The sequence below is a fragment of the Vulpes vulpes genome, chromosome 12, assembly GCF_048418805.1.
Source record: "Vulpes vulpes isolate BD-2025 chromosome 12, VulVul3, whole genome shotgun sequence".
Classification (NCBI taxonomy): domain Eukaryota; kingdom Metazoa; phylum Chordata; class Mammalia; order Carnivora; family Canidae; genus Vulpes; species Vulpes vulpes.
The window spans coordinates 167,330,042-167,350,162 of NC_132791.1; the positions used below are offsets into that span (position 1 = coordinate 167,330,042).

Below are 20,121 nucleotides of genomic sequence, written 5' to 3' on the forward strand. Positions count from 1 at the left end.
GCTACTGAGTTTGTGACAGAGCCCAAACTGAGTTCCATCGAACCTACTGTTTCCATTCAGGCATAGCGAGCTCAGAGGGGAGGATACTTCGTCAGTAATAAGAAGTTGTAGATGGACAGGACACTGCACACAGCATGTCTGATCAGAGCCACATGTGTTCGCAGGGACTGTCTCTAAAGCGTCCAGTGCCCTTTGTGTGTTTGCTGCTCCTGAGGCTGAGGTGTGGAGACTTGGTCATCCTGGGGGCTGGTGGGATTCGCTGTTCTCCTCACAGGTGTGTTGCCAGGCAGGCCAGAAATATCTTCACACTGTGACCATGTGAACCTTTCCATGGCTCTTCTAAATGGTGCCATGCCACAGTCCATTAAGGCAGAGTCTTCTGTGGGGGAGCAGAGGTTTTGGAAGGGAGACTGGCTGGACGCTGCTTTTGACAAGGGCCTACCCTACAAGGGTCTTGTCTGGAAACAGTCCTGATGTGCAGAAATCAGAACCCTCATCTATTGCTGGTGAGGGTGTAAAATGGTGCAGTCTGCAAGCTCCTCAGCAAGTTAGAGACAGAGTTACTCCCAAACCCATCATTCTCCACCTGGGTATCTACCCAAGAGAAACAAAAACAGGAATTCAAGCAAAAACGAGTACAATGATGTCCACAGCAGTATTAGTCCTCATAGGCAAGAGGTGGAAACAATCTAAATGTTAATCAATAGGTGAGTGGATATACAAATGTGATCTATCCGTACGATGAAATATTACTTTGCCAGGAAAAGAAATGGAGTGCTGCCAAATGCTATGATGTAAATGAGCCTTGAAAGCATTTTGCTAAGTAAAGAAAGCCAGTCAGATTGGCCACATATTGTAGAATTCCATGTATAGGAGAGGTCCAGGATAGGTAAGCTCAGAGACAGAAAGCAGATCAGTGGTTGCCAGGGGCAGGAGGAGGGGAATAGGAGTGATTGCTGATGGGTACAAGGTCTCCTTTTGTGGGACGAAATGTTCTGGAACTTAGTAGGGGTGATGGTTGCACAATGTAGTGGATGTGTTAAATAACACTAATGCTAAATTTTATGTTATGTGCGCTTTAGCACATTAAAAATTTTTAAAAAGAAATAATTCTAATCAGAGTGGGAACTGCAAAGGAGCATTTTTCCATTCACAAATGCATGGTTTTAGACGTGCTTACTGTGGGCATCCTGATGATAGTTGGGTTCCTTAGACTTACGAGCACCCCAAATGAACAGAGGGAGCACCAGCCACAGGTAGTGAACACGGGTCACACATGTGCCACACACCAGGTATGGTTCTGAGTGTTCTCATGTACTATTTTTTTTAATCCACACAACTGCTCCAGAAGGAAGGTTCATATTTTATTTTCGCTTTACATCTAAGGAAACCAAGGCAGAGAAAAAAAAAGTAAATTATGTCTCCCTAGATCTTAGAAGTAAAGTAGTGGGCTGCACAACTGGATTTCAACCAGAAGTCCACTCAGCAAAGATCTCTGACATGTGACTGATGCTGAAGAGAGGCAGTGCCCAGCAGAGTCTAGGCCTGGGGCTCTGAGGGCTCACTGTTGCTGGCAGGAAGATGCCACTTTTGGATTAAGTGGAACGTCCGTGCAGTTGTCATGTGGCAGGAACTGCAGACATCAGCTCCCTCTGCTTTAGTTTCTTCTGTGAGATGGAAAGCCTGGATCCGAGAGCCAGTGACCAAGATGGCGACACTGGGACAAGGACAGGCTGGGGAGGAGTGGTGACAGGTGCTGCTCAGCAGATCGATGAGAAGGCGCGGTCATTGTTCCCAGTCTGTTGATTAGGAACAGAGGCTCAGAGGGGCGGCATCGCCTGTCCAAGGCCACACACAGACTACAGATGCAAGCCTGATTGAGGTGGAAGCATTTGCCCCGTGCACCGCAAAACGCATCTCTCTCCACCCAGCCAGTGATACTTTGTGTCCTGGTCCTCCAGCTAAAACACGTGGAAGACTAAAAAATACAGAAAGAATAAAACCACACAGAATAAAATAGAAATCACTCAATGTTATTATCCTGAGAAACCTACCATCACCCTTTTGATACACTGCCTGTAATTTTTGTCTATTTGTGCACAAACACACAATATTTATATATCCTTATAAAATTAGGATCATGCTAAATATAAGTTGTTTCATACATTTATTTATTTAATATTTTATGTTTCCTATTGATTCATTATGAGAAAACTTGAATTTTAATATCTGCAGAGTCTTCTATCATCTGGATCTTCCAGAATGTTAACTATATCACTAGCGATGGGCATTTAGGTGGTTTTCTCATTATTGCTCTTAAAATCAACACTGCTATGATGGTCCTTCAGCATACATGCTGTGACTATTTGGCATATAGCAGGTACACAACTGATAATTATGAATTAGTTAATGATGGTTGAACAAATGAACTTCTTCAGGGTGGTTCCTTGTCCCTGATCTGCTTGGCTCAGGTCGGCTTGCCCATACAGTCCCTTTGCTCTCAAGGGTCCTGATTTGGGGAATTATTATTTTTTAAGATTTTATTTATTTATTCATGATAGACAGAGAAAGAGAGAGAGACAGAGAGAGAGAGAGAGAGAGAGAGAGGCAGAGACACAGGCAGAGGGAGAAGCAGGCTCCATGCAGGGAGCCCGACATGGGACTCAATCCTGGGACTCCAGGATCACATCCCGGGCCAAAGGCAGGAGCCAAACCACAGATCCACCCAGGGGATCCCCCTGGGGAATTAATTATAAGGTCACCTCAACCAACTAGTATGGATCTTTTTGAAATTCGTGATGCACATTGCTAAATTGCCACACAGATGTGTAATACCAATTCACACCTAATCTGTAATCTATCCCTAATTACTGAGGGCTTGATGAAAAAGTTTTGCTGAGGAGTTTGGGAAAGAGGATTACCATTGTGAGAGTTGAATTAGTTTTGTGAAAGTCAGAAACATCTTAAGTCCATTTCCCCCTTAAATCTCACGTTTTTAGAATCCACACTGGTCCCATGGGGAGCTTGTAATTTATTATTTATCAGCATTTTGGGTGGGAGAAGTCATGATCCTGAAGCTATTTGGATTTGAATCCCAGCAGTCACTTGCCAGTAGCTGTGAAACTTGGAACGAGTCCCGTAACTGAGTCTCTGTTTCTTCCTCTGCAAAATGGAAATGGATATACCCTCACTTCAGAGAGTCGTAAGGGTTAGACATCAGGGTCCAGACCAGGAAAGTCAGTTTCACAGATTGCTCAAATGCAGTCTTTTGCCTTAACGAGCCATCCACCCAGTTATTTAGCAGCAGCACCTGGTGCTTCCTGGTTCCCACACGCACACTGGCTGTTCATTCTTACAGCGCTCCAGCTTGATCCCGGAACCTGCTGGAGGATCAGGTGGGTGCGTGCACAGCAGTGGTGAAAGGCTCCTTGCTTCACTGCATCCCACTTGCCGATCATCACCCTGCCTGAATCCCAGGCTTTCAGAGGGTTAGCCTAGTAAGTCATGGCGAGGAGGACTGCATGTTGAGAACATGGTTGCACATGGTAACACATCCTGTGACTGACTTATGCTCTGATCAACCAAATGTGACATTTAGGGAGCTGTGGTAACTCCTGTGTCCTTGCCCTAGCAGGGCAGTAGACCTGGGAAATTGTCTAGTCAAGATCAGCAGGAGAGTTTTGAGATGATCTTTTGGCTGGCCTTCGTATTCTGGACAGGGCAGTTGGTGATATGGAATATGTCCTCGGTCAAAGGGGGTGGCTTGAAGAACTCTCACTACAGTCCAAAACCGGTGTTTTAACAATTTAAGTGAGATGGATTGAACCCTGGCATTGAATTTCTCCTGGATACCACAGCACCTAAATACTTGAAGGAAGAAGGCTGAGTAGGCACCAGAATGCATCTGACAATGATGAAATAACCTTTGGAACATTCTAGCAAAGCTCAGAATCAGGGCCAGTCAGAAGCAATTCTGGACAGAATTGTCAGCTGCCTGGATTTTCCAGCTTCCACTCACCTGGAGTATAACCTAGACAAATTCCTCTTTGTCTTGACACAGGAAAAAAAAATCACCTTGGTAATTGGATGGGATGGGTGTTTTCTACTTCAAAGTGAATTGTGGAAACACAGTTTCATGGAGTCTTCACATTTCTAAAACCCAACAGGGACACTCAACTGCTGAGCCACGCAGGCGTCCCATCTTGTAAGAATCTTAAGCTACCTAAGAATCCACATAACATTATTTGAAGGTGGACTGTGGTCACATAAAGATCTATATTATAAATTTCAGGTAACGACTATTTTTTTTAAAGGTGTATAAGCATGACCCATTCTCACATTAAGAAAAAACAAACATATTAATCCCACACCATCCTTTAACTACCATCTGATTCCTCTTTTCTCCTTTCATGCTGTGTCTCTCAGGAGTGTTGTCTATACCTGCTGTTTCCATCCACTAACCTTCTCTCAGCTCCTTAGCAAATTGCAATTTGGCTTCCACTTCTACTGTCCCACTCAGGCAACTTTGCCAAAGTCACCAGCGACCTAGACATCGCTATCCAAAGAGACAATTTTCACACCTGCCTTCAGACCACAGGCAGCCTTTGGCATGTGGCCACCCTATCCTTCCTGAACACTGCCTCTCTTGGCTCTTGTGACATGCACCCCCTGATCTTACTCTTGCTCTCTGATTGCATCTGCTCTGTTCCCCTTGCGTGCTCATTTCTTCTCTATTTGACCAAGAGATGTTTGGATTTCTCAAAAACTGTTTCTAGGCCTGCTTTATTTCATACTTAGCACTTTTTCCCCAAGCAAACCCTTATACCCACACTCTTATTTTCCTTATTTCCTTATCATATGCATCCTGGATCGCTCCTCTGAGCTTCAGTCTGTATTCTGAACTCCTATGGGCACTGCAAAGTCAGCTCAAATCTCAACATGTTCCCAAAAGGGTCACCATTTCTTCCCTTAAGCTGGTCTTCTCGGAGGGTTATCTGTCTAGGAAGACGGGACTCCCAACATCACTGCTGCTATCATTCATTGACTTTGAAAATGTTTATTGAGCACTTGGCATAAGACACTGGAGATATGATGAGCAATGGACAAGGTCCCTGTTGTCCTATGGAGTTCATGCTGCAGCAGAAGAGACGGACATTAAGTAGGTAAAGAAACAAACATACCACATAATTTCAGGTTAAGTGTTCGTGCCATAAAGAGAATGAGAGCCGGGTGAGGATCACTGATGGGTGGGATCAGTGGGTGTGACTGTGCTGGCCAAGGCACCAGGGAAGTCTCCTAGAGGCAACACTGAGTGGGTACTTGGATGAGAGGATGGAACATGCAAAGGGCCAAGAGGAGGAAAAGGAGGTGAGGGCAAAGTGATTGTAAAGCCCATCAGAAACCTAGGGATTATTCTTCACTTTTGGCTCTGGAAAGTCTCATCATTGTGTGTCTCAGGTTCCAGCCCTAGGCCAGAGCACCCTCATCTGCACCTTAGGCTGTGATCCCAGCTACTTTGGTGGCCTCCCTGCATGCGCCCCTCTCTCCTTTCTGTCCAGGCTCCGCACGGCAACCCAGTCATCTTTTCAAAAGGCAAATCTAATCACGGTATTCTGTATCCTTTCTTCCTACTTTTCTACTTGTGGCTTCAAAACAAAAGATGGGATCTCATTTTCCTCCCTTTGAACATGGCCTGGTCCTTGTGAGAGGCTCAGTGAAAAGAATTGTAGCAGCAATGTCCACAATAGCCAAACTGTGGAAGGAGCCTCGGTGTCCATCGAAAGATGAATGGATAAAGAAGCTGTGGTCTATGTATACAATGGAATATTACTCAGCCATTAGAAATGGCAAATACCCACCATTTGCTTCGACGTGGATGGAACTGGAGGGTATAATGCTGAGTGCAGTAAGTCAATCGGAGAAGGACAAACAGTGTATGTTCTCATTCATTTGGGGAATATAAATAATAGTGAAAGGGAATATAAGGAAAGGGAGAAGAAATGTGTGGGAAATATCAGGAAGGGAGACAGAACATAAAGACTCCTAACTCTGGGAAACGAACTAGGGGTGGTGGAAGGGGAGGAGGGTGGGGGGTGGGAGGGAATGGGTGACGGGCACTGAGGGGGACACTTGACGGGATGAGCACTGGGTGTTTTTCTGCATGTTGGTAAATTGAACACCAATAAAAATTAATTTATTTATAAAAAAAAAAGAATTGTAGCAAAAATGATGTTTTGCATCTTTAGATTGTCAACTAGATGAGGTGGCACTGCTTCTGCTGGGTTCTATTTCCTGGGACATGTGTGCCTAGATCTGCTGTGGTGTGGTCAGGAGGCCTCTGGCATATGGAGAGGCCATGTGTGGATGTCCTGACCAGCAGCCCCGGGCCCCTAGCCTTCCAGGCCCCACACCTGATGCTGTGGAGGTGAGTCACTCAAATTGCAGATTCATGCGCAAAACGATTATCATCGATTTAAATCATTAAAGTTTGGGAAGGTTTGTTTCACAGCTAAATGGAAATAGAATATCTACACATCAATTAAAAATGTATTTATAACCCGGCCTTCTTCCACCAAATGCAAATCTGATCCTGTGTCATACCCCCCCCCCTCCCACCCCTGGCTCTTTTAGCCACCTGTGTAGCTTACAAATCCTGACCCATCCCTTCACGGCCATCCTGCTACTAACTCGCCACATGCAACCCTACAAGTGCCCTTCCCTGCCTCTAATTTGACCTGCTCTTGGTTACTCATGCTGTGCTGTCCCTGCTCAGCGAGCTAATAAATCTAACTTGGTTGTCTGCAGCCATGTTTCTGGTGGTTTTGGGCTTGGGGCTTGAACGCGATAGTGTGCAAAATGGTTAATATGCGGGGGGTCGGGGGAGTGTCCCCGAGCTCTCTGCCCTAGTTCTTTTCTAGCCACATCTGCAGCCGTACCTGTTCCAAGTTCCTTTGCTTGCTCTGTTGTGTCCTCAGACCTGCCATGCCCCCTTCCTCTGACCTCCTGAGCTCACGTGGGGCTCTGCTCACCATGCTCCCATGGTTTGAATAGTCACCATGTCCTTCGACATGCTCCTTCAGTGTCACTTTGCACTTCCCGTGTGGCTTCCTCGGCTGGGAAGCTGTCTGGATCTCTCAGGCCAGGTCAGCTCTGACTGTTTTAGGCTTTGCAATACCTTCATCTCTTCTCGGTTTCCTAATACGCATTACAGCTGGAACTTCTGTGGGATGAGTTTACTAGTATCTATTTCTGTTACCAGGCAAAGTTCTCTGGGCCTGCTCTTGCTGACTGGTGTGTAGCATATGGTGTTATAAGTATATTCCTGTGGCCTGCAGCTGCCTTCTTAGTGGGCCACAAATGGGCAGGTGTGTCAGGAGTCAGCTCATGGATTGGCTCAGGGATCCGGAGGCAGATGACAGGGCTGGATCAGGGCATACCCTGAAGAGTGCTACAGCCACTTCCATCCTCTGCGGCCTGAGATATGGGGAGAACAGATAAACATGGGACCGGTTGATGAAATTCCTTACCCAGGAGTCCCATTTGGCCTCTGGTACCTTCCACACTTCACTGGGAAGGGCACTGGAGCCAGAGTTAATCAGAGGAGTCAGCACATGCTTCCTTTGGGCTCAGGTGCAACAAAGATACAGAGTTGGTTTAGATGGATAAAAATATAAAGATGGGCAGCCCCTTGGGCTAAGGTGAGGGGGCAGACGTGGCCACTTGTACATGGCTGTGGTTGTGAAAATTGCTGTAAGTTGGTGAGGGGAAAATATCTAGCAAGTAATTTGGAAATTTGAAGCCCACATAAAATCTGACCCTGACTCCACCTTGGAGTGCTCTAATTCCCACAAATGGAAAGCACCAGGATGTACGGTCCCTGGAGTAGGCCACTTAGTACAGGATATGGAGGGCCAAGCCAGAGGCGGTCGTGGGATGGATCAGGGCATGGCCCTGCAGGTAGGATCTTTTTGGCGCACAGGTTGCCGCTAGACAGCGAGTTGGTCGGCAGAGTGATGAGGAAGTACTCAGCCCACAGGAGCGTTGGGATGGTCGGGGAGAGTGTGTGGGAATTCTCGGACAACAAGGAGAGTGAGGAAGCAAACAAAAATATTCCAAGTTGAGGGAGAGGCAGAGACATATTCTGATAAAATGAAAGAAGAATAACCAGAGGTATGGTCGGGAAAAGTGCTTTTTTGTCGATCAAAATTATTTGGCTGATAATCTAGAGGGGAATGGTTCACTGGGCAAGAACAAAATTAGATTCTGTGCCTCTCTGGCGCCTCTATTCTGATGGCCGAGGCCCTGGACTCTCCTCCTGTCTGCTCACAGCCTTGGGGGGCCAGCCCCATCCTGGGCCTTCTCTGACCACACCAGTGGACAGAGCGCAGGCCTGGCTCCCCACACAATTCAAGTCTTCCAGTGCGTTCTGCAGCCTCCACACGACCCCCTTTATGCCACATCATGGCTTTCCGGGCTGGGGTTTTCCATCTGTGAATTCCCTCTCAGTGCTGGAATGCTGTTTGTTTCACTTTTTTGTTTGTTTGTGGTGGTAGCTATTTCCAGTCTTGTGGCTCTGCCGGGGGGCCCTGGCAGCTGAGGGAGAGGGACCCAATGTGAGGAGGCTGGGTCTGCTGCACTGCCTGCCGGTGCCACAGCTTTTCATCCTCACCCAAGACACATGAAACAAAGCAAAACAGCAGAGACCCCCAGGCCCACCAGGCTCTGGCTTCAGCTTGAGTTGGGGTGGGGCGTGTAGTTCAGGTTTTATCCCTCCCTGTGTGCTCATCCGCAAAGTGAGGCTACTTTGTGTGCAAGCATACTCATTGTATCGCTGTTGATAATTGTGAGAGAGAAAGAGAAGGTATGGAAAAACATGGATGTTCCAATGGCTGGGCAGGGTAGATGGGGCCTCGGCAGATGGTCCAACAGGTGTTACAGCTTGTGTAAGTCCAAGGAGCATTCTCCAGCAGGCCTTGCAGGGCCCCCTGTCCTGGGCACGGTGGAGGAGGGACCCTCAGGGATGGGAGGGGGCCCTTCTTGAGGGGCCGGGGGTTCTGAGGGTCTGCACTGCATGACTGTGGGGCCTCAGCATCACCAAGGACTTGGGAGATGAGTGTGGATCAGGAGCAAACAACATCTGTTCACCTCTGATTTATATTTCTTTGTCCTTTGTAATTTTGCCTTTTTTTTTTTTTTATCACCAAAGTAGTAAGGACACTGAACATTGTAGAAGGGAAAGGAGTTACCAGTAATCTTATCAACATCATCCACCAGGCAGGGTTAGACGTTTTGGTATATGTCTTTCTTGGCTTTGGGTAAGCACCTGGCTATTTTACATAATTTTGCACACATTTTATAGTGTAAGCATTTCCTTATACCCATTTTCCCATTGAAGAGACCATGCGCTGTGCTGTCAGGATGAAAGCCTTTTGGGGTCCCAGAGGGACCAGGCTAGGGGGAGGTATTAAGAGACACCAGGCCAGGAGGTGTGCTTGTTGCTGAGGCATGGCTTTGGCCGAGTGGCTCCTCTCTTCCTGGTGTCACACAAGCCTGGAGCCCAGCTGTTAGTTATGATCCCTTTTTGCAGATGAAAAAGCTGAAGCCCCTCCAGGTCAAGCAGTGTGCCCCAAGCACTTAGAAGAACCCAAGCCCTTTGACCCCAAGGGCTGCATGCTTACCCCGCCTGTTATCCTACCCTGCCTGTTGGCATGACTTATCAGTATGGTACTGGGGCATTTCCTGTTCACCTTCTCATTGAAGCTTCGTGGGCGAAGGTGGCTTTGGGAGACAGCTCCCAAGGCTGGTTGTCCCCTGGGCTGGCATGTCCCTACACCCAGTGGCTGTATGGGAGAGCAGCCTTGTAGGATTTGGGGCCCACTGAGCCTACCTTTATACTTCCCCTCTGGTTCCAGCTCATTCCCTTGGCCTTTCTGTTCCTAAGCCAGTTCTGGTGAAGACAAGAGTACAGTGAAACTTGTTGCCTCTGCTCTGGGGTTCCTTAGCAAGAGGCAGCCCTGATGTGGCCGGTTGACAGGAGGCAAGTGGAGACATGCCAGACTGTGAGCTTCAGATCCCAGGTCAACCATGTCCTAGCAGCGCACCTACTGTGACTCAGCCTTCCAATCTGTGAGAGGGGCCAGGGCCTGGGAAGCCCCATAAACATAAGGAGCCCCCATAACACTCTGACAATTACTGCTTGTTTATGATCATACTAGCTGTTTACTAGAAGTTTACTATTCAGTACCATAGAAACCTCCGTGGCTCAGTCTAGAAAATCACTCTGAAGGAGGATGGGGATGGAAGGACTGGGTGCCTGGGCATTGCTTCATCCTCTCTGTCCTGTCTGAAGATTGAATATTAATGAGGCTCTTCTGGGGAAAGCATGTTTTTTTCTGCTAGATATCCTATCCCTCTGCCCTCCCAGCCCCAGGGAGTAGGTATAATTTTAAAAGGGGGGTACTGGGGCCAGATGTTTGGAATCAACTGTCAGGAGCAGGAGACAGGCTATGGTTCTCATTGCTGGGTCTTCTGAGTCCCTTTCCTCGGGGCATCAGATATGGGATGTGTTCCCCATGCTGGCGTTCATATGATGCGGTGGAACACGCAAATCCAAAACCAGTGGCAGGGACATATTTGTGGTGTCTCCCTCCGTGCATGGTATCTGAGATACTGGGACCACCCCCCTGAAAAGCTCAGCCTGCAGAGGAGCCAAAGGGCCGGAAGCTGTTTGTCCCATCGCCACCTGGTGGCGTCCCCATCGCTGCAGGGGGGATCCTGCATCCACGTTCACTATGGGGGCCACGGCTGCCAATACCAGCTCCCTGTGAGCACGCCAGGTGGACAGCTGGCCCCTCTCTGTTTTCCTCTGTGTCTGTCTGTCTCCCAGGGATAGGGCCTGTCTTTTTGGCCAAGCCTAGCAAGGAGGCCCCGTTGAGGCAGGAGGTTCACCCCAGGGTGGTTTCCTACTCTGTCACCTGTGCCAGGTTTTTGGACATGCAGGCAGACTCAGCGGGTGCGCTCACCTCTGTGGGCAGGGGCAGAGGCCTTCTGGTAATCCCAGCTGACAAGCTGACATTCAGCTGTGAATTGGATCTAACCAACTGCAGACGGAAAACAGGATTTTGGTTTATTTATAGTGATCCTGTCACTACACTCAGCGCAATGGGACGTTACTGTAAAAATAAAAGATAAATGGCAACGCCGATGAAGTTAGCCTGGCTCCTGTCACCGTGGCCGCCCCTCTGTCCGCTGAAACCTACCTGGGAAACATCCCTGAGATCAGACCCCTCCTGAAAGGGCCCATGCACGGGTGGCCAAAATCGCTGTGCCTTGGTGGGATTGTTTTGTTCTGAACTTTTCTACTTTCTGAAAATCCTGTCCCAGGAAATACCAAACGGGAAGAGAGCAGGCAAAGGGAAATTCCTTCTGTCACTTCAGCTGTGAGGTTCTTTTATTGCTAGACTGCAGGTTTCTGAGCAGTTTTAGATTTACAGGAAAATCGAGTGGCAAGCCAAGTGCCTGTGTCTACCCGCCCCTGCCTGTTTTCTGATTACCAACATCGTGCATCGGCACAGCACACTTGGTGCAAGGTGGACGCATCATCATCGTGGAGAGCCCGTACTTTACACGAGGGTCACTGCTGGTGGTGGACATTCTTGAGGCTCTGTCAAATGTACGATGTCACGTATGCACCATCACAGGATCACACAGGAGAGTTGCATGGTCCCCCAAATTCCCTATAGCCGAAAAAAGTTAAGCCACTTTTAAAGAAACAGAGCTATTATAACTTTCAGAGCTGCATAAATTCCCAAGGAACGGGAAAGCCACCAGGGGCTGGAATGTGGCTCCAAAAGGAGTGAGGACAACATGGGTGTTCCTGTGCACATGTATACATAATGTTAGTGTGTACACATATTTTATATTTAAAAAGGGGGCAGCCCCGGTGGCATAGCGGTTTGGCGCCGCCCTCAGCTGGGGTGTGATCCTGGAGACCTGGGATCGAGTTCCACGTTGGGCTCCCTGCATGGAGCCTGCTTCTCCCTCTGCCTGTGTCTCTGCCTCTCTCTCTCTGTGTCTGTCGTGAATAAATTTTAAAAAAAACTTTAAAGAGGAAGGCATGATCTTGGGGAGTGTGTGTCAGCCCACTGAGTTGGGCTATACCTCCCTCTTGGATTTAGGATGGTGATTTTGGGGTGCACTAGCTTATGGAACATTTGCTGTCCACATGTTGCCCCACAGGGGACAGTGCCGCGAGACCAGCCCTGAGTCGATGTGCACCTAGTCGGGGATCCAGCAGGAGGCAGCTTTCTCTCCTTGGCATGTTCTTGCTGACACGTGTCCTCCTTCCCGTGCGCCGACCCTGTGTGAGCACAGAGGAGCCTCTGAGCTCCAGAGATAATAAAGCTCTCTTGCCTTCTGGAGTTTCAAGTGAAGTGAGTGAGGGGGCCAGGCCAAGTGCCCGGACAGAGCGTGTTCTCAGGTCCAACTGACCTGGCCACTCGCCACCGCGAGCACATCTTCTGGGAAGGTAGGAGGCCCCGCCTGGTGCTGGCCTCTTCCTAAACTAGACCCTCCCAGTCCCCAGTTCCAGAGTAGAGGGTCCTTGACGGTGTTTGGGGGTAATGGACACCTTGTCACGTCCATGTGAACTTGACTTATTTGCTCTAATTCTTATATTTCTCCTCTGCGTGCAGGGCATTCTCAGATTCCTGGATGCTGATACATTCCTGTCCCATCTAGGGTCCGGCAACGTCTGCTTTATTCTCCAGAATCCCTGTATTTGCCCCCAAAGATGTCCCTTTGCCATTTTTCCTTCTTGTTTTCCCTGGCTTTGGTGTCAAAGAAGATGAAAAAGTGCCGATTTATAATTCATTCCTAAGAATGTGAAGACCGGGCATCGCTGGGTGTCTCTGGACTGCCGCGGCTCACTGCCGGCCAGTCAGCTGAAACCCAGCATCAGGAACGCAGGGTCTTTATGGGAACTGCTGTTGTCCGCCAGAATCATTCTAAATATATTAAAAGTAGGTTAACTTACTATGCTTCCTGCATTTATTCTTTCAGCTGAAATTTCCCTGACTTTTTTTTTCCTTTTCATTTTATTAGGTTAATAAAACTTGGTTTTCCAGCATTTTGCTGCCCCAGGAGGGCAGTGGGCCCCCTGTCCAATTCATCAACTGCCTAATGAGCGGCCCCGGAGGTCCCGGCCCGTCCATTCCAGAAGCTCTCTCTGCCTTGTAAAGGTGAGGCCCACGGGCTGCACTGTATATTTTGTCTGTTAGTTTCCCAAATTCTCCTGCCAGCTTGACTGTCACTTTTCGGGATTTATATGAGGCAGCGGCATGGCGGGCAGCTTCCCTCAGTGGGGGAACCTCTCCTTTGCCTACTCTTCATACACGCAATGCACTCCGTGCCATAAAATAATGTTTCTGTAATAAAACGAAGTAGAAATGTGTCGATGTTAGCATTTTAGAACATTCCAGCACCAGGGTTGTGGGAAATACCTTCGTTTGCATTAAGCAGGGAAGCTCTGTGAGTAGGGGATAAAATCATGTGAAAAAAAGGCTTTTAGTAAGAAGAAATGGTCGGGGATTCAAGTATATGAGTGACAAGCGGAAGGTGTGCATGTGTGCGTGTGTATGTGTGCGTGCGCGTGTGTGTGTGTGTGTGTGTGTGTGTGCAGTCTTCGTGCTGTTTTTACACACACATGCCTCCCGCCCCTGATTTATTGTCTGTGTTTCAGAGAAGGACCAGTACATGGGGAAGTGGGTGCTGCTAGTGTTCTGGCCCAGGATCTGGATTCTGTCCTCTTCTGGAACAATTTTTGTTCCCCCCGCCCCACCCCCCGGCAGGCTCTCTTGCCTTCGCCAGCTTGTCAGGACGCTGCCAGCTTTGGGCGTGGCGCCCCGTCAGCCCCAACATGGTGGGAGAGCTGGGATCTGAGCCCACGAGCTCGGGGACACAGGTCAGCTCGGCAGCCTGGGGAATGGAGACACAGCCGTGAGAGGCGCTGGTGGTGGTGGTGGGGTGGCCCCTGGGCTGGGGGGTCCTTGGGCCACAGGCCCCCGAACGTGCTCATGGAAGCCGACCTCGTCAGTGTCTGCAGTGGGAGTTCCAGCTTCTCTCCTCTGGTTCAAGCTTCCAGGAAACTCATGGCCCTTAATTAACAACACTCTGGAGGGCGTGCATGATCGCTAATAAATTACTCCCTACGACCTGTAACTTTCTTCCCGTCTTTCCAGCTGCCCACCTTGAGCCCAGAAGAGCAGGAGCGCAGAGGGGCGGTTATGCTCACGGTGCCTGCAGGACGAGACAAAGTGGAAAGCTGCTCTTTATCACCCACCCGGCCCCGATGGCAGCTAACAGACCTCATCCACACAATTGGCTGGGACTCTCCCTTGTAACACCAGGTCCCTCTTCTGCAGTCTCTGTGCACTCGTGGAGGAGCAGTGTGGAGGGTCTCTGAGGCCAGGGGGAGCACCAGCATCAGCCAGCACCTCCGTTCTTCGACAGAGGGAAGACGTGATTGCGTGGCTCTCAGCAGTGACATCAGAGTGTCCACGTGCCCCCGGACGTGTGCCCCAGCTGTATGCATCCTCCTGGTTCCTGTCAGGCATGTGTTGGGGGCTCAGAGTCCACGTACAGACGACCACAGCAACCACCGCAGCTGTTCTGATGGGGCTTGGAGGGAGTGGGCCCCGCTCACGCCCACCCCTTGAAGCCCCTCAACCCAGGACCGGGCTTTCTCAGTTTCCCGTTGCTTTTCCAGGCACTCAGAGCATGGCTCTGGTGCAGGATTTCTCCTGGAAAGGGGCCGCTGCTGTCGCTGGGCACTCGAGGGTCTCCTGAAATACACTTTGAAGGGTTTTGTCTTGTTTTGTTTTCCCCACTCGACACCCTTGAATGAAGTAGGCTGTTGGCCTTCCCACAGAAGGATTTCCCATTATCCTGTGCACTTGCAAGAGGACCCTGGCCCAGCAAGCAGAGGTAGCATACGGGGTTCTCATCACGCGTTCCTTCTTGTCTCAACTGCCCCCAAAATGCTGCAGCTTTTGCCCCTTCTCAGTAACTAATCCCCCACTGCATTCCCCACCCCCTTGGACCAGCCCACCCCAAGCTGCTCACATTGAAAGGAGCATTCATGCTTGGGCCATCTGTTTGTTTAAACTCACCCCATGCGAGGCCATGTTAAATGCAACAGAATGGAGAAAAATGTAATTCTCTGTCGGCTTTTGATCAAAGCGAGGACTTTTAAAAAAATTCAAGATGGATTTCTGAAGGACAATGTGGTACACATTCCTTGTGTTTCTGAGCTGCGGTGTTTAGTTGATTTGGGGGAAAAAAATCCCTCCCCCCCCGCCTTTTGATCCCATGGAGAAAACACTCTCACAAACACATCTCGGCCCCACAAACATTGCAAGACGGCGGGAGGGTGGAAGGGTACGGCCTTCTCATTTATCAACAACACAGGAGAATTTGGAATACGACTCACTGCAACATGCAAGCCCTCTCCTTCTGTGGGAATTCAAGGCGACATCCCTGCTGTCTGGGGCCACCTCAGGACCCAGGATGCTTGCCCTGCACCCAGAAACACACGTCTTGGCTCACCCCTCCAGCTCTGTCGCCACCAACCATTAAGAGTACATTTCTCCCTGGCTCCTTCAGCCTCCCAGCAAATGCAAATAAAAAGTGCTTAAAATGGTTAACATTTCCTGTCACTGAAGGCATTCGTGAGGGGTGGGGGTCGCTGAGTTTTAAGTGTATTTTCATAGGAAAACTCATTTCAGATCTGCAGCAGGGACTCGGACAACTCGCACAGAGTCTCAGGGTCTGCGGGGAGCCCGAACACAGAGTCAGCCGATGGTCCTCCACGTTATGTGGGTACAGGAGAGCGGGTACCCAGGTTTACACTTAGGGCCGCCCGGGGCCCCTCTCCGGTCTCACGGGGAAAAATAAAATAGGCCCTTTCCCGCCATCCTCCCGGTTATTCATTTTCTTTTCCTCTATTGGAGAGAAAAAAACCCCCCCAAATTTGGCAATTTATTTTGTTGTGTTTCCTCTATTGATTGTTTAGCTAGTGATTTTGCCAACTTCCTGGATGTTCATTTCTGGTCCTGCACAAAAGAGCCACATTTCCTTTTGGAACTGGGACCAGGAGACAGAGCAGCAGGCACTGGAAATTGTGAGTACTCCCCAACTTTCTTCCAGCTTCGCTCTGACCCTGTCTGTCCGTCTGGCCTGCCTCCCGAATCTTTCTCTAACCAGTTAACTTTCTGTGTGGCTCCCTGCGATCCCCTCCGTCAGCCCATAGCAGCACTCTGACTTTCAGGAAGGGAGCCCCTACCACGTCTGTAGGAACCTCGGATGGGAAGGGGAGGGGAGTGTGCTTACCAACGGAGGGACTTCAGTTCTCATTTTAAGGCTCCGAAAGATGGTGAAAGCCAACAGAAGCAGGCTGGTTTATTTCAGGGCGAACAGTGAGTCCCTACTGAATTTACCTCATAAAATGAATTTTTAAATTTTCATTTTCTCATTTCATTCCAGCAGAAAATGAGTTTGCCTTTATAATGTCCAGATCTTTCGAACTCTATGGAGTGAGAAATTAAGTTACAAAATGTAAATACCTTGGTTATACCCCCATATATATATATGAAATGAATATATATATGAAATGAAGTAATTCCTGACTGTAATGCAATAGCAAGCCTGATTTTAGGCTCCTAGGACACTTAAAAAAATTTTATGACGTGTAATAAAGAAAAATTAGGTTTGGTAAAAATGTTTCTTTTTAAAAATGGGTGCAATAATAAATTCAATTGTATTTTTCATTTAACATAAATTGTTTATTTTTTAAAATCTTCTGAACATCTTTGTCAAATGTTGGGAGGACTGTAAAAAAAAAAGTTAATATTCTAGTCCACAATTGACTTCTTTCCATGAAACTATTCTAATGCGTGTGGACAATTGTAAAGCAATGCAGTTCTCTTGTGAAAAGAATACCCTGCCTTTAATTAAAAGCAATTAATGCTCAAATTTCAAGGCAAATCCACTGATCAGTTAGGAGCATGGAGAAGGAGAAAAGCAAGCCTGCTATTTCCATAAGAAAGTCCAGAAATCAACATCGTACAGATGTACAATCGGAACGTGATTATATTTAAAGGAAAAGTTATATAAGCTTCAAAAATGGTCGTTGTTTTGCTTAAGTGCCTGAAAAGAGGATTCAGAGTAATATTTGGATTATCCCAGTTTTGTGCTCTTGTGTTCATGGAGCCTTGTCAGGTTAAAGAACCCCAAGGGGGGGGCACTGTATTAAGTGCATATGTATGTCTCCCCTATGTCCCCAACTCGGGGAGGTGTGGGGAGGGAAAGGTGGGTGCTGACCACTGGAAAAGTAAACCTTCACCCCAGAAATTCATAATTAATCTAAAACTCTCAGATTAAACATAGCAATGCTCTCATTTTCCTTCACCTCCTCAATTTGGGGGTTGCAGCGTAGGGCGATGGGCTAGAGAATTTTTGAAATTGCTGCAGACCAGAGGTGTGCCGAAAGGCTGCGGCACTGTCCTGTGCGTCTGCCTAGAGTATCCTGTCCTCATCCTCCTGGCCGTGGGGCTATGGCGCTGCGCGACTTCGACATATTTTGCAAGCTTTCTAGTTGGGATTGCTGGAGCAGAAAGCCTGGCGGCCTTACACAGGTCCCCTTGCTGCCCAGCAGATGGCGATGTTACTTCTGGAGTCGCTCGCAGGGGTGGGGGTGGGGAAAAAGCTGAGGTTCAGCCCGAAATCAGGGCAGGTCCCTGGTCAGGTCCCCCTTCCCTTCTCCCGGAGCGCGTCCAGCCAGTGATGAACGTAAGAAATAAAAAGTGTCTGAGGCCTCACTTGAAACGTGCCAAGCAGTCAAAGAGTATTTGAGGTGTTTAAGCCACATGTTAATTAGCAAAAGCATCGGCCTCCTGAAATGGTCTAAGACCGTGCTCAGCTTGCGTTCAGAGAACTATTTCCTGGAAACGTTCAAGATAAAAATGGAAGAAGCTTAGCAGCTATCTCAAAATCAGATCTATCGCCTGTTTATGTTTTAGGGGAAAAAATGATACCCTTAACGATACTCCTATAATATTCACAAGAAGTGTACATGCCATAACGTCGTGAGGAATTTTATATGCGTGCAAATGGACAAGTAAAATCAGGCATGTACCGTTAGTGATACGGTCAGAGTCTCACCTTCCCAAAAAGGGCTTTCCATTCGATGTGAGGAATACGTGCGGGAATATCCACCCTGGACTGTGGGTTTTCCTCTATCAGCACCTGCTGAAATGGTGCTACCGGATTCTTAGAGCTTCTCAACCTCCTCTTCCATCTCAGGCTGGCCGGCTACTCTCCTTCCACAGAGAAAAGTTTCCACTTTGGTTCAAGAACAAGCAAACATTTTTCTGTCACCATCTCCTGCGAGAGAGAATCCCTAAACCCGACAAGCACATTTTCCAACATATGTAATGTGAAAATTAAAATGAAGACAATTTTGGATGGTTTCAGTGTTTTGGTTCTTCACGGGATAGCCTGATTCCTTAGTTTGTTTTAGGTAATAATTTGCACATTGTTTAATTTGAAAAGAAATAGCGGGCACATTGACACCTACTTGAAACAAATTGTAACTTAACAGCATCAACAGGAGAGCTTATTTCTTTTCCTAAAAGTGATGTTATCATTTGTGTTTGAAAAATAAAAAGATGGTAAGGGAATTCAGTGGACTCCTAGTGTGAAACGCTGTTTAAGACATAGAAGTATGTTCATTTAGGGTAGTATGACACCTTCATTGTGTTAGTGGTGGTTAATCGTGTATTATTCTTTAAAAATTTAATCGAATGACATGCCGGGGTTTTTTTTTTTTAACCTGTATATATTTACAAACTGTGCAAGTTACCCACTGCTTGTAAGTCTATGTATTAATACGATGATCGTGCAAGAAATCCAGCTGTTTAAATAAATTCTGTTCTGCTTTAAAGATTTTGCCCTTTGGGAAGAAAGTCATTTAAGTATTAAGTGACAGTGGCCAGCTAACAATAGTTAAAATGAAAATAAATCTTCCTGAAACTTAGTTCTAATTTTCTTGAGCAAAATACCAACCATAAAAAATAAACTCTGTTTATCGAGCCACATTTGTATCCAGTGAACCTTTGTAAGTCGATACGGAGAAAATATGAACATATGAACTCGTGTATCCCAAATACTTTGGTCTGCTAGCAGAACAGAGAGAGCTATTTGATATGTGGACACTGAAGAAAATACAGTTAGTGATTCTGGAGAGAGATCTGTTCAGATTTGTGCAGACCCAGAGAGGTGATCAGATTAGAATTAACATGAAAAATGTTGTGTCACTTGGCACCTTATCCCTTAAGGATAATTTAATGACACCAACTACTAATGTTGACTTACATTTCTGCTCCAGCCAACCTTCTTACCATCTTGTTTATTTTCAGAAATCACGTTTGTGACAGCTCTACTGGGCTGTTCAACAGCAAACATTTTCTCATTTAGTTGAAAATATTTTAGGTTTCAAAAACCCAGCAAGGAAAAGCACTTTCAGACTTTGTGTATATGAATAAACTTCTTTGGGGCAAGATTTATTTTTATTTTTATTTTTTTTTTTAGAAAATGAATTCAACCAGACTATTTGTCCAATTTTTCAGCCTAAAATTTTTTTATGTTTCAATTTGCCAACCAGACTGATGGGACTTCAGTTGATACAAAGATTATTGCTTCTTCTTTTCTGGGCTAGTATTGTTTTTATTTTTTACTTTTTAGGTACTTTTAAAAAATGTTTTATTCTTTACTGTTTTATTTTGATGGAAGGGTAGAAAATGGACTGGGTACCATCTCAGCACGTGAGCTTACAGAAACCCTGAGGCCTGTGCTGCCAGCAAGCACCTCAGGCAGTCACTGCCTACAAGTGATGGTGCACTGTTGCTGGGTCTCAGTCCCATATTTGTAAACTTTCCTTTTTTTTTTTTTTTTTTTTTTTGAGAAAGTCACATTTGATCTCTGCCAGTAGAGGTGGGGAAGCTTAACTTCTCTCTTAAGAGCTGAATGCAATCAGAGATCTTATTCTGTGTTGTGTTTTAGTTAAAA

General features: G+C 47.3%; 1 long non-coding RNA gene across 2 annotated transcripts in view; it reads left to right on the plus strand.

The window, feature by feature from the left end:
- LOC140594786 (uncharacterized) overlaps positions 1-18,997 on the plus strand; it is a 47,925-nt gene extending 28,928 nt beyond the window's left edge. For both annotated transcript variants that reach the window (XR_011996098.1, XR_011996097.1), the window contains exons 2-3: positions 13,102-13,238; positions 14,238-18,997. This is a non-coding gene — a long non-coding RNA (uncharacterized lncRNA). The remainder of the gene's footprint in view (positions 1-13,101; positions 13,239-14,237) is intronic.
- Positions 18,998-20,121: the final 1,124 nt, after the last annotated feature.